Below are 13944 nucleotides of genomic sequence, written 5' to 3'. Positions count from 1 at the left end.
TACAATATTTGCTACAAAATATAACTCCAGATACAATAAATTACCCTGAAAAAGAAAAACAATATGGTTTTTCGTACATGACAGAGAATTATACCTACTTGCAATTATTTTGCATGAAGTCTATTCCTCTGTGTTTCTCTGAAACAAAGACTAAAAGAACTTTTGCACAGAAATTATTTATGCGTTTCTGTGGTTCGATGCAAATAAAGAAATAACCTATGACTGAAATTAGGTATGCATTTCCATGGATAGTACTGTAAATGCACTCGGTTTAGTTTCTGTCAATATGCCTCTTAAAAAGTCTTAACTCTCCCTGATTTGAGAACCATCTCCCAGACTCAGCGGTAATCAAAGAACTTCCAAAAGTCTGCACGTTTCTGAAAACTATGTTTACACGCAGTGTTCAGTTTCCGTTGTGAAAGGAAAACAGCACAACAGAACCAACTAAAATATTTGGTATAAAGTTTGATAAATTGCATTACTTCATTACTTATTGATTATGGTTTTATTTCACAGTCCAGTGTTCTGTTATAACCTAACCATTTATCCTTAATGAGCTGACAGTACAATTAGTGCTTGAAAAGTGTTGATAATAATTGTAATAATAATACTACCACTAACAATAATTACAATAATAATAATAATAATAATAAACCCCGTGGAGGCCCGGGAAAAGAATAGGTCTCCGGTATGTTCTGCCAGTCGTAAAAGGCGACGAAAAGAACAAACCACTAATAGGGCTAACCCCCCTTTTAGTGTGATTACTTGGTTCAGGACAGAACTAAAGAAGCCTCGGACAAGCGCCGTCATGGTCGGGGACGGCGCTTGAACCCTATGCCCGCCCACAATGGTAATGACACTGCTAGCCAACTGGAAAATGATTTAAATCCAAATAGAGGTGTTTTGCAGGATATGCTTCCTGCAACCACCCTAGAAGGAAAACAAAGACAGAGGATGAGATGGTCAGATGAAGTTAATCGACACCTCATGCTCTGTTATTACCAAGCAACAAACCTAGGAACCAACACAACTGGATACAGATCACAAGTATACACGACATTTATTACCAGATACCCAGAATTAAAATTTTTAACAGAACAACGTCTAGCTGATCAGATCCGTGTAATAATAAAAAATAACAGGATACCGCAGTCAGAATTAGAAAACATCAAACAACAAGTACAACAAATACTGGAACAAAATAATGTGCAATTAGAAGAAGAAGAAGAAGAAAATACAGTAATGGACTCAAACATCCCAGAGCAAACAAACAAAGAACATGCATCAATTAAACAATCAGAGGAAAATGAAATTTTAAGACAGCCACCAGCACAAGCACAAATAGAACACGAAGTGACACACATGTTAGATATAGAAGAAAAATTTCAGTTGACATATATAGAATACAAAGACACAAATACAGACATTAGACCATTCTTGCATAGACCACCAAATAGCCCACAAGTCGAAACAACAATAAAAACTATCAACACAATCGTACACAACAAAATAAATGAATACACAACTATGGAAGAGTTACAACTACTGGTTTATGTAGGAGCACTCACTACACTAAATATACACACTAGGCAGATATCAGAACCAACCAACACACAGAAGAAACCCACAAAACCAGCATGGCAACACAGGCTACAGATCAGAATAGAAAAACTGAGAAAAGACATCGGACAGTTAACACAATTTATAAGAAATGAAATATCAGACAAAAAACGAAAAAGGTTAGGTAAAGTCTCACAACAAGAAGCAATAGAGCAATTAGATGAAAAGAAGCAAAAATTACAAGCTTTGGCGAAACGACTTAGAAGATACAAAAAAAGTGAAAATAGAAGGAAACAAAACCAAACATTCAACACAAACCAAAAGAAATTTTACCAAACAATAGATAACACACACACAAAAATAGACAATCCACCAAACATAAGAGACATGGAACACTTCTGGAGCAGCATATGGTCAAACCCGGTACAACATAACAGGCATGCACGGTGGATACAAGCAGAAACAGATACATACAAGATGATACCACAAATGCCTGAAGTGATAATTTTGCAACATGAAGTCACCCGAGCAATTAATTCTACGCACAATTGGAAAGCCCCTGGAAATGATAAAATAGCAAATTTCTGGCTAAAGAAGTTCACCTCAACACATTCACATCTAACTAAATTATTTAACAGTTACATTGCAGACCCATACATATTCCCTGATACACTTACACATGGAATAACTTATCTGAAACCTAAAGATCAAGCAGACACAGCAAACCCAGCTAAATATCGCCCCATAACATGCCTACCAACAATCTACAAAATATTAACTTCAGTCATTACACAGAAATTAATGACACATACAACACAGAACAAAATTATAAATGAAGAACAAAAAGGCTGCTGCAAAGGAGCGCGAGGATGTAAAGAGCAACTGATAATAGATGCAGAGGTGACATATCAAGCTAAAACTAAACAAAGGTCTCTACACTACGCATACATTGATTACCAAAAAGCTTTTGATAGTGTACCCCACTCATGGTTACTACAAATATTGGAAATATACAAAGTAGATCCTAAATTGATACAGTTCCTAAACATAGTAATGAAAAATTGGAAAACCACACTTAATATCCAAACAAATTCAGATAATATCACATCACAGCCAATACAGATTAAGCGTGGAATATACCAAGGAGACTCATTAAGTCCTTTCTGGTTCTGCCTTGCTCTGAACCCACTATCCAACATGCTAAATAATACAAATTATGGATACAATATTACTGGAACATACCCACACAAAATCACACATTTGCTATACATGGATGATCTAAAACTACTGGCAGCAACAAATCAACAACTCAACCAATTACTAAAGATAACAGAAGTATTCAGCAATGATATAAGTATGGCGTTTGGAACAGACAAATGTAAGAAAAATAGCATAGTCAAGGGAAAACACACTAAACAAGAAGATTACATATTGGATAACCACAGCGACTGCATAGAAGCGATGGAAAAAACGGATGCCTATAAATATCTAGGATACAGACAAAAAATAGGAATAGATAATACAAATATTAAAGAAGAACTAAAAGAAAAATATAGACAAAGACTAACAAAAATACTCAAAACAGAATTGACAGCAAGAAACAAGACCAAAGCTATAAATACTTATGCCATACCAATATTGACCTACTCATTTGGAGTAGTGAAATGGAGTAACACAGACCTAGAAGCACTCAATACACTTACACGATCACAATGCCATAAATATAGAATACATCACATACATTCAGCAACAGAAAGATTCACATTAAGCAGAAAGGAAGGAGGAAGGGGATTTATCGACATAAAAAACCTACATTATGGACAGGTAGACAATTTAAGAAAATTCTTTATAGAACGAGCAGAAACTAGCAAAATACACAAAGCAATCACCCATATAAATACATCGGCTACACCACTACAATTTCATAACCACCTCTACAACCCGTTAGACCACATAACATCAACAGATACGAAGAAAGTAAATTGGAAAAAGAAAACACTTCATGGCAAGCACCCGTATCATCTAACACAGCCACACATCGATCAAGACGCATCCAACACATGGCTAAGAAAAGGCAATATATACAGTGAGACAGAAGGATTCATGATTGCAATACAGGATCAAACAATAAACACCAGGTATTACAGCAAGCATATTATTAAAGATCCCAATACCACAACAGATAAATGCAGACTTTGTAAACAACAAATAGAAACAGTAGATCACATCACAAGCGGATGTACAATACTAGCAAATACAGAATACCCCAGAAGACATGACAATGTCGCAAAAATAATACATCAACAGCTTGCCTTACAACATAAACTTTTAAAACAACAAGTTCCTACATACAAGTATGCACCACAAAATGTACTGGAGAATGATGAATACAAATTATACTGGAACAGAACCATTATAACAGATAAAACAACGCCACATAACAAACCTGACATCATACTCACCAATAAAAAGAAGAAATTAACACAACTAATCGAAATATCCATACCCAATACAACAAATATACAAAAGAAAACAGGAGAAAAAATTGAAAAATACATCCAACTGGCTGAGGAAGTCAAAGACATGTGGCATCAGGATAAAGTTGACATCATACCAATTATACTATCAACTACAGGAGTCATACCACACAATATCCACCAGTACATCAATGCAATAGAGCTACATCCAAACGTATATATACAACTACAGAAATCAGTAATTATTGATACATGTTCAATTACCCGAAAGTTCCTAAATGCAATATAACACATACCATACAGTTAAAAGGAAGTGACGCCTGATCAAGGTCCGCGTCATTTTTCATTTTTTGACCAGACTTAACGTCTGAGAAAGTAAAGAATAATAATAATAATTATTATTATTATTATTATTATTATTATTGTACGTAGTAATGACTGCACAGAAATTGAGACCAATCATCCTTAGCACTGTTGTGTTAAGCAACTTTCTCATTGGTTTCATGTCTTATGTCAGTGATAAGGTTTAACAGAAATTAAAGGCAGTGATACGAAAGAAATCAATATGGAGAATAAACTAACTTATCAGAATAAGAATGACAAAAAACTGGATAAAATTACCAAATGACATCGTAGGTAGAAATTATCTATGGAAAGGTGTGAAAAAAGCGTGAATAGTCTCCATTGTGACAGAGATACTGGATCTTAGTTCGACAAAAGGAAAACAGTTGGAATATGCCGAGACAGCAACTATGTTAGTAATAATACAAGTAATAATGATTTAAGCTTGCCTTCAGTGCACATAGGCTTCCGATAAATGTATTTTATTGGGCAGATTCTTCCAGAGTCATATGGCTGAAAAGGAGATACAGCTGGAGATATATTTAGTGTAGTATATAAGTACGACCTAGATGCTGGAAGAATTAGATATGGTATTGCAGTTATGGGATGGGGGGGGGGGTTGTTTTGTGAAAATAGTTGTTGAATGTGCCATTGACCACCGCGTGAGAAGAGCGTCTCCTTCCCTTTCACATGCACTCTGACTGAGCAGAGAATGGACCTATGCGATCAATGTTACGAACATGTTTTGCGCAAGCATTCATAGCCGTCTCGAGTCGTCTGGAGACTTTCACTGTTTTTGCTCAAAGTAATCAGGATCTAACGGGACGAAAGACTGAGCTAATTTTTGTTTAATTTGAGGAACAAATATTTTCCAACAGTTCCAGATTGCACCTAGGCAAGAGCGAGAAATTCCCTACATACTGCAACAATTTGTTGTCCAAATTTAGATGCTCTGCCAAGTTCATTATTGTAATCGGGTATCATCAAGAAGTAATGGAGAGACTGTTTCGCAAAAGTGTCCGCTAATCAGCTTTCGTTGTGATACGAGGCTCTGTGCTTATCGTGATACTGAACAATGCTCTCAGTCATATATGATACACCTTGTTTCTGGTGGCTGACCCGTGGAAGTAGCACACATTAGTGACAAAAAGGTAAAGCTAGCGCTAGCTCTCCTGTCTGCACCTGTGAGGGTTGGTTGATGCTATGTAACACACACTGTGTGTTGATGTGTCCACCACCTATATTCGAATTCAATGTGCAGTATCCACTCACAAAAGGCAGGACACAGCACTAGTATTGGAAGGTACATTAAGTGAGTCAGCGAATGCGGACAAGAGTTCAGTCTTCGTCGTAATACTGAAATTGAGACATTTATCCGATGTCCAAAAGGACAACATGATCATTGACTTTCGGTCCAAGGGCGGAAGATTTTTTAAAACGGCTAAGATTGTAAACTGTTCCTGGCCCTTCGTGGTTAAAGTGTACATTGCACAGCAAAATTATGCAGTCCAAGACCAGAACCGATGTAACTGTGGGGCACCACCGGCCATAGACGACTGGGATGAACAACAGCTCTGGAGATGAGTACGTCCAACTGTTGAGCAGCTGACGACCCAGATGAACCAAGAAGCTACCGACAGTGTCTCCCCAATTACGATTCGGTGAACGATGCTGTAAGTGGGACTCTGCAGCAGGAGGCTGTTTCAAGCAAACTTGCTCACTGCAAAAAGTAAATAAATAAATAAATAAATAAATAAAAATAAAATTAAAAAAAATGGTTCAAATGGCTCTCAGCATTATGGGACTTAACATCTGAAGTCAGCAGTCCCCTTGAACTTAAAACTACTTAAACCTAACTAACCTAAGGACATCATACACATCCATGCCTGAGGCAGGATTCATACCTTCGACCGTAGCGGTCGTGCGGTTCCAGATTGAAGCTCCTACAACCTCTCGGCCACAACGGCCGGCTTGCTCATTTGAGTTTATCGTCGACGAACGGTGGAGTTTGGACGTCAGTACCACAACTGGTCGTCCAGTGAGGGGAAAGAAATGGTCATTTCAGATGAGTCACGTTTTATGCTCCACTGAACAGATGGCCGTTAGCGTATACTTCCTTGAACAGCCGGAAAGTTCGGAGGAAGGAGCGCTATGATCTGGGGAATGTTTTTGTCGAATTGCCTGGGGAGGGGCCTCGTCATTCTGAAAGGCATAATGGATGCATCTATCCTTGGAGGCCACGTCACCCCTACGTGCAGTTCGTTTTTGCTCCGCACGCTGCCATCTACCGGTAGGACAATGCAACGCCTCACACAGTTCGCAGTGTACGTTCGTGGATCGAGAAACACCAGGATGAGTTTACCGTCCTCCCGTGACCATCAAACGACCCGGTTTTATGAGTACATCCAATCGAGAATCTGTGAGGCAACCTCGATCGGATTGTTTGCACCATGGATCCTCGAAAGCTATCGCTGCTGGCCACAGCACTTTAGTCGGCATGGCTATATATCTCTGTCGCTACCTTCCAGAACCTCACTGACTGTCTTCCTGCACGTCTCGCAACGGTCTGCGCTGCGAAATGTGGTTATTCAGACTTTCGACAAGTGGTCACATCAATGTGACTGTATAGTGTGCAAGCAGATTTATGACTGCTTTCATTTGCGAACTCCTCGCATGTTAAGTAATTTTATAACAATGTGCTGTGACTTAGCATTATGTGTTTGATTACGAGCTAATGTGCTCCGAAGGCGAAACCGGCAGTGTCTGCCATGTGTAATAAAAAGTACGTGAAAAGCTAGCCATTAAAATTGCAAGGCTAGGACAACTAGCAAATAACGAAGATTTATCTGTTGTATGTCTACAGCATAGTAGGAGGAATAAATGATTCAATATGTAAGTGTTTTGAGGGTACGCAGTGTGTAGAATTTAATACACAGATGTGCTACCTATGGCATCAACACAGTTATTAATGTGGTGGGATGTCAAGTCGAAATCTGCTTCGATGGAATATATTGGGATGTGTCTCTAGTCTGCTTCAACTCCATCGCGTAGCTCAGTCCAAACGGCTGACGAGTAGTGGCGTGCCAGTCACCATGCAACACATAAACAGTTGTTTTTTATTGGTGACGGATCTCGAGCAGGTGGTGGTCATGGCGACTGTCGGATAACGTCCCTGAGAACAGAACGGAAGCAAGAATTACATTCGTGTTTACAAATATTGTGAAACTCCAGCTACACAATTTGTAGATGACAATGCAAATTTGAGCCTGACTGGAGACTCGACCCCGAATTTCCCAATTCACAAGACCGATCACTTAACGGCTTTCGGCTACGGTCGCAGGTTCTAATCCTGCATCCGGCATGGATGTGTGTGATGTCCTTAGGTTAGTTAGGTTTAAGTAGTTCCAAGCCTAGGGGACTGATGGCCTCAGATGTTAAGTCCCATAGGGCTTAGAGCCATTTGAACCATTTTCAACTTCTTTGGCTATCCGAGCACGATCCCTGGATAGACACAACCCTACATAAGTCACCGTAATATCTTCATCCTATAGTAGCGCACACACTGTGAATCCCGTAGAGGGAGTGACGTTTGATTAAAGTCGCGGCCTTGTTTTTAGGCATGAAATACTGTACTCAAGTACCTGTGTTGGTACAGTGTACTCTACAGTATAGTACTTAATGACAAAAATTCAAGACCGCGACTTTAATCATGAGTCTCTCCCTGTACGTGTTTTACAGTATCTCTGTGAAAATAAGATGTAGACAAAATAGTGACATATGGAAGGTTGCCTACCACGGGGAGCGTGATGGGATAGCCGAATCGGTTCGAGTTTCGGTCCTGCACAAACTTTCACTGTCACCAATAATATGTGCAGGTGGAATTTCATAATAATCACAAATGCGACAATAAATCTTACATTTCAGATCGGCTGACAATCGCAGGAGTGACTGAAAGACATTGCAGAGTACGTCGAACCAACACAGGCACTGCAACATAAAACGAAAAACATGGCATCTTGTGTTACGTTGTTCAAAGATAACCTCACGGAAACTTCGAAGAAAGGACCCAGCCATCGGCCGTAATGTGCCGCCTGTTGTTTATGATATTGGCTATGAGAACCATGGTTTGTCAGTTGTGTAGCCAATAACAGCCGATACGACTGGGTCCATATGACATAGACGAATGTCCGGAAAAAAAAAAGTTATCGCGCGACTCACGTGACTGGTGAGCCTCTCTCTACTACTGCACTAAGGAAAGCTACACCATTAATTGTGCGATTTCTTCTGTCGATAACCGACTGTTATGTCAACACTTCGTGGCTTTTAAAAGAAATTACTGAGGGGTTAGAAATGATGGAATCGTTTCCACCGCGATTATATGGGCAGCTTAAATTCCAATATGCCGATCAACCTCTTACGCCAATCGTGAGCGCGCCGGAGTCACCAACGTATAACATCTTTCTTACAGTCACATGTAGGACACAGTGACACATTTTGTAAGCAAGATTTTTTGGAGTCATCAGTCTTCTGTCTGATTTGATGCGGCACAATCCGTCCACAGTTCTTTGCTATATGTATTCCACTCGTTGTCTTCCTCTACAATTTATATCCTCAACAGCTACCTCTAGTATCATAGAGGTTATTCCCGGGTGTCTTAATAGATGTCCATTTATGCTGTCCTTTCTTCTTGTCAGCGTTTTCCTTATATTACTTTCATCGCCAGTTCTGCGGTGAATCTCCTCAGTTACCACCTTATCAGCCCACCTAATTTTCAGCATTTTTCTGTAACTCCACATCTCAGATACTGAGATTCTCTTCTGTTCCGGTTTTACCGCAATCCATGTTTCAGGAGCACTGAATGTGGTGCTCCAAACGTACATCCTCAGAAATTTCTTCGTCAATTAAGGCCTATGTTTGACACTAGACTCCTTTTGGCCACGAATGCCTTTCTTGGCAGTATTAGTCCGCTTTTGATGTCCGCCTTCCTCCAACCATCATGATTTACTTTGCTGCCCAGGTAACAGAATTCTCTTACTTCATCTACACTCCTGGAAATTGAAATAAGAACACCGTGAATTCATTGTCCCAGGAAGGGGAAACTTTATTGACACATTCCTGGGGTCAGATACATCACATGATCACACTGACAGAACCACAGGCACATAGACACAGGCAACAGAGCATGCACAATGTCGGCACTAGTACAGTGTATATCCACCTTTCGCAGCAATGCAGGCTGCTATTCTCCCATGGAGACGATCGTAGAGATGCTGGATGTAGTCCTGTGGAACGGCTTGCCATGCCATTTCCACCTGGCGCCTCAGTTGGACCAGCGTTCGTGCTGGACGTGCAGACCGCGTGAGACGACGCTTCATCCAGTCCCAAACATGCTCAATGGGGGACAGATCCGGAGATCTTGCTGGCCAGGGTAGTTGACTTACACCTTCTAGAGCACGTTGGGTGGCACGGGATACATGCGGACGTGCATTGTCCTGTTGGAACAGCAAGTTCCCTTGCCGGTCTAGGAATGGTAGAACGATGGGTTCGATGACGGTTTGGATGTACCGTGCACTATTCAGTGTCCCCTCGACGATCACCAGTGGTGTACGGCCAGTGTAGGAGATCGCTCCCCACACCATGATGCCGGGTGTTGGCCCTGTGTGCCTCGTTCGTATGCAGTCCTGATTGTGGCGCTCACCTGCACGGCGCCAAACACGCATACGACCATCATTGGCACCAAGGCAGAAGCGACTCTCATCGCTGAAGACGACACGTCTCCATTCGTCCCTCCATTCACGCCTGTCGCGACACCACTGGAGGCGGGCTGCACGATGTTGGGGCGTGAGCGGAAGACGGCCTAACGGTGTGCGGGACCGTAGCCCAGCTTCATGGAGACGGTTGCGAATGGTCCTCGCCGATACCCCAGGAGCAACAGTGTCCCTAATTTGCTGGGAAGTGGCGGTGCGGTCCCCTACGGCACTGCGTAGGATCCTACGGTCTTGGCGTGCATCCGTGCGTCGCTGCGGTCCGGTCCCAGGTCGACGGGCACGTGCACCTTCCGCCGACCACTGGCGACAACATCGATGTACTGTGGAGACCTCACGCCCCACGTGTTGAGCAATTCGGCGGTACGTCCACCCGGCCTCCCGCATGCCAACTATACGCCCTCGCTCAAAGTCCGTCAACTGCACATACGGTTCACGTCCACGCTGTCGCGGCATGCTACCAGTGTTAAAGACTGCGATGGAGCTCCGTATGCCACGGCAAACTGGCTGACACTGACGGCGGCGGTGCACAAATGCTGCGCAGCTAGCGCCATTCGACGGCCAACACCGCGGTTCCTGGTGTGTCCGCTGTGCCGTGCGTGTGATCATTGCTTGTACAGCCCTCTCGCAGTGTCCGGAGCAAGTATGGTGGGTCTGACACACCGGTGTCAATGTGTTCTTTTTTCCATTTCCAGGAGTGTACTTCGTGCTCCCGATTCTGGTGTTAGGTTTCTCTCTTTTCTCACTTCTGATACTTCTCATTACATTCGTCTCTCTTCGCTTTGCTCTCAGTCCGTATTCTGCAATCATTTGACTATTCACTCCATTCAACAGATCCTATAATTCTGCTTCACTTAAACTGAGTAACGTCATCAGCGAATCTTATCATCGATATCCTCTTACCTTCAATTTTGAACCCACTCTTTAAACTTTGTTTTATTTCTGTCTTTGAATAATAGGGGATAAGGAGTATATTCCTCTCTTTCACCCTTTTCAGTCAGAGAGCTCCGATTTTGGGCTTCTAGTCTTATTGTCCCCTCTTGTTTGTTGGAGGTATTGTATATTACTCTTATTTCCATGCAGCTTACCCTTATTTTCTGAGAATTTCAAACATATTGCACGATTTTACATCGTAGAATGGTATTTCCAGTTCGAAAAATCTGTGAAAGTGTCTTGTTTTTTCTTCAGTATTGCTTCCATTTTGAACCATAACGTCAGAACTGCTTCTCTGGTGACTTTATCTTTCCCAAACCGAGACCGATCGTCATCTAACACATCCTCAGTGTTTTTGCCATTATTTTATACATTATTCTTGTGAGTAAATAGGATGCATGAATTGTTAAGCTAACTGTTCAATAATTTTTTCTCCGAAAGACAGGTGGTATATCACCAGGCTAATACATTCAACACAACGTGAATATTCGTTTTGTTGCAACATTCCCGATCCATTTTAGAAATTCTGTTGGAATTTCATCTTTTCTCCCGTATGATTTAATCTTAAGTCGTCCAAAGTCGTTCAAATTCTGACTCTAATACTGGATGCCCTCTATTTTCCCTGTCGACTGCTGGTTCTTTTTGTGTACGTCATCAGGCAAGTCTTCCCATCTAAGTGGTCTTCAGTGTACTCTATCGACCTATCCACTCACTCCTCTGCTTTTATCAGCGTATCCATTGCACTCTTAATTTTACCGCCCTTGCTTTTAATTTCACCGAAGGCTGTTTTGAATTTTCTATACGCTGAGTCAGTCCTACCAACAATCATTTCCTTTTTCGATTCCTTCAGTATCCAGCCATTTAGCCTTAGCTTTCCTGCAATTTCTGCTTATTTCATTACTGTATGATTTGTAGTTCTGTATTTCTGAATTCCCGCGAGCATTTTTGTACTCCCTTTGGCGCCGGGTTGGAATATTTCTTCCGTTACCTATGTTTCTTCGCGTTTACCCTCCTTCCACCTATGTTTCTCTTTCTAATTCCAGTGATTGCACTTTTCAGAGACGTCCACTCCTCTTCAACTGAATTGTCTGCTGAGCTATGCTTTATCGCAATATGTATACCCTCAGAGTTTCAAGCATACTTCTTCATTCCTTAGTACTTTCGTATCCCATTTCTTTGCACATTGATTCTTCGTGACTAGTCTCTTGAACGTCAGCCTACTGCTCGTCATTACTAAATTGTGATCGCAGTCTGTGTTTGCTGCTATGTACACCTTACAATGCAATATCTGATTTCAGAATCTCTGCCTGACCATGATGTAATGTAATAGGAATCTCCCTGTATCTCCCGGCCTCTTCTAATTATAATCCTCCCCTTGTGATTCTTGAACACAGTATTCACTATTACTAGCTGAAATTGCCGAAGATTAGTCTTTGTCCTCTCTCATTATTATTACCAAGCCCACATTGTTCCATAACCCCTTATTTTACTCCTTCCCCTGCAACAGCATTCGAGTCTCATGACTATTAGATTTTCATCTCCCTTTACGTACTAAATTACCGTTCCAGTATCCTCATATACTTTCACTACCTCTTGATCGTCTGCTTGCGACATCGGCTTGTATATATGAACTACCGTTGTCGGCGTTGGTTTGCTGTCGATTCTGATAAGAACAACGCCATCACTGAACTGTTCACAGCAACGCACTCTCCCTTTCGTGCGTTATTCAATTTTTTCTCATGGTCATCTACCCCTTGGAAGTCCTCTTCCGAAAATTCGAATGGGGGATTAGTGCAGTATATTTTGCCAATGGAGAGAACATGACGACACTTTTCAATTACATGCCACATATTCTGTGGATGCACATTATTTGTCTTTAATTTGGTGGTTTCCATTGCCTTCTGCATCCTCGTGCCGTTGATCACTGCTCATTCTACCAATTCCCCACCCCAACGGCAATAGATGCCCTGAACGTCTTTCCGCCCCTTCATCTTCTTTGACAAGCGCTTTGGCAGAACAAGGTTGGCTTATAATGTCTCAAGTCTTCGGCTGCCATTACTGATGATTTTCGTTCGAAATTTAAGCTGTGACGAGGTTCAAAGTCTAGATCCAGGACGTTGTGATTACTAGTCAAAGACGCTACCCCTAAGACACGGGTGATTTCAATAAGATAAGAGATCTTAAAATTAAGAAACATGGTATAATGGTCAGCAAACGTACTGGTAAAGGACTCTTTAACGTGTAAGCGAGATGTTTTCAAAGGATATGCTTTACTTTCAGTACTTGTTTGACAAGCAGCTGTGGGACTGACATGTCAATGGACGGATAAAATATATCAGGTCTGGATCTCCCTTGAAACCAATGTGTAGCTAATTTATGTATATCGAATATGTTGACTACTTGGTCTTTGAATCAGGATGACAAAAGCTAATGGCGTGATACTGACTTGTAGATGAAGCATTAGTATCCTGCAGCCGGCAGGGGTGGCCGAGCAGTTCTAGGCGCTACAGTCTGGAACCGCGCGACATCTACGGTCGCAGGTTCGAATCCTGCCTTGGGCATGGATGTGTGTGATGTCCTTAGTTACGTTTAAGTAGTTCTAAATTCTAGGGGACTGATGACCTCAGAAGTTAAGTCCCGTAGTGCTCAGAGCCATTTGAACCATTAATCGCCTGCAGACACGCTGAAGACATGCTGTGTTTTAATCACATGAACTGAATCAATCCGTTCCGCATAGGAAGCCGACATACACAGGCCATACTTTCAGAAAAAGTCTAATCTCCATTCGCGCCAAAATGTCGGATACCATACATCATCTTACATAATAATCATCATCTTTGTATCCTTCCAGAGAGCCGGATATGGAG

General features: G+C 41.6%; 1 protein-coding gene across 1 annotated transcript in view; it reads left to right on the top strand.

Annotated features, from left to right (window-relative positions):
• Nucleotides 1-13944, top strand: part of LOC126235454 (Down syndrome cell adhesion molecule-like protein Dscam2) — a 289196-nt gene that overhangs the window by 89658 nt on the left and 185594 nt on the right. The window lies entirely within an intron of this gene.

The sequence above is a fragment of the Schistocerca nitens genome, chromosome 2 (assembly GCF_023898315.1).
Source record: "Schistocerca nitens isolate TAMUIC-IGC-003100 chromosome 2, iqSchNite1.1, whole genome shotgun sequence".
In the NCBI taxonomy this organism is placed as follows: domain Eukaryota; kingdom Metazoa; phylum Arthropoda; class Insecta; order Orthoptera; family Acrididae; genus Schistocerca; species Schistocerca nitens.
Note: the sequence above shows the minus strand (reverse complement) of the source record. Positions and strands in the feature narration are given on the sequence as shown.